Raw genomic sequence first — 1,863 nt, 5'->3', positions numbered from 1 at the left:
GTGGACCTACATATTGGCAGCTGATAGTAGTAAACCTTATAGCTCTTTTTAATTTAAGAGTGTTTAGGGCTTTTCCATACATGGACCTACTTCTTTGCGAAATTCTCCAGCACGCTGAGGAAAACAAGAAGAGTGGCACTACTGCCTCAGCATTAAAACAGTTCTACTTTCCATAAAAGCTGTTCATTGCTGATATAAAAGTACACAATTTCCATTCCATCTTGCTTTTCTGTGTCATTAGGTTGTTCAAATATTGTGCTGGAGCTGTTTGACAGAAATTTGTAAACGAATCTCACGTGTACTATACAGCGGTACGACCGCCAAAAAGAACTTTGGTGCAGGATCCTTGGGCTTTTGTTGCCTTGCTTAATGCTCCAGTTAGCATGAGGCGTCAAACTCCAAGGTGAAAAGTTCAAGTATATTCACATATAAAAGCACTTTGAGTTTTTCGCTTAAAAAAGAATTACTCTCTGGAATCGAAATGGTTGAATCCCCAGTGACCTTACATAATATATCTAATACTTACTCAAGCGTTTCTAGACCCTTCGCCTGTAACCTCCCCTTGGCTTTCTTTCATCCAAGAATCCATTCCCAGCACAACCCCTACCTCGACCAACACCCCGCCCAATAGAATCAGAGGTTTCTACCTTCTCGAGCAACTTATATGTTTGAAAAAAAAATGCTGCTCTCAAATCAGGAATCAAAGCGTATGCAGCGCTGAGGCTAGTCAGAAGTTTTATTCCCCGTGAAGGTAATGGTTGATTTTTAAAAAGTTGTCACCCACCTCTGACCGAGAGAAAGGTGATTGTAAAGTTACGTTTGTTATGAATAACTAATTTTCTTTCCTTTTGTTGTTGTTGTTGTTGTTGTTGTTGTTGTTGTTGTTGTTTTGTTTTTGCTTTGCCAGTTTTAAAGACTACAATTTCACACTTTTTATAGTAATGAATTATCGAATTCCAATATAACAACGTTTTATCTATACCCTGACCGATATTAGTAGCGATAGAGAATAAATTGTGAAATTTACGATCAGATCGATTACCTGGAACCCTTCTGTGAATAGAGTATAGACCACATTTTAAAGCAAAACTGTTGATGTTTCTTTCTGAACTCTGTTTGAATCTTATATATGTATATGTTAAATAATGTATCCTCTGATCTTTTTTAGTCTTTTTTTGTTGTTTATTTTATTTTATTTTATTTTATTTTTGTTTTTGTTTAAGGGTAGGTGGCAGTTAAGTAGAAAGTTGAACCGCTCTTCAAAATGCAATGCCGAAACTGCGATGATTCTCTTCTTTCTCATGTTTTCCTCGGCGCTCTGAAATAATTCCCAAGGAAATGGGTCCGTTTTGGAAAGTTGTTCTAATATTGATATCATTTAAGATTTTCTTGTTTTCTCATCAGTTTTCCAGTCAGTATATAAAAATAATCCTCGTCTCTTCCCCTTTCCTTGTGAGATGTATGAAATTTCTCTCAAGTACATGCATATTACTTCTGTTCTCCAACTGTGTAAGTGGCATTCGCCTTTCTTCCCTTACCTTATGTGTTGATCTAAATCCATGTCCCACAGTCACCCCTTCTGAACCGGAATCATTTCTAACAACTCATTTTGCAATCAGCAAAGAGCCTATAACGCGTAATGAAACAAAACAAAAAGCTGAAATGAGCTAATTGCAAATGCATGCAAAGATATTTTTTTCTTACGCTTTCTTTGTTGATACCATAACAGACCTTTCTTATCTGCAACAGCGCACCTTAGGTCAACATTCCTTCTTTTATGTTAGGTAAACATTCATTCATTCATTCTCCCTCTTCTTCTTCTTCTTCTTCTTCTTCTTCTTCTTCTTCTTCTTCTTCTTCTTC

This window comes from Aplysia californica, unplaced genomic scaffold (assembly GCF_000002075.1).
Source record: "Aplysia californica isolate F4 #8 unplaced genomic scaffold, AplCal3.0 scaffold00440, whole genome shotgun sequence".
Classification (NCBI taxonomy): domain Eukaryota; kingdom Metazoa; phylum Mollusca; class Gastropoda; order Aplysiida; family Aplysiidae; genus Aplysia; species Aplysia californica.
The sequence above is the reverse complement of the archived record's forward strand: the minus strand, read 5'-3'. Positions refer to the sequence as shown.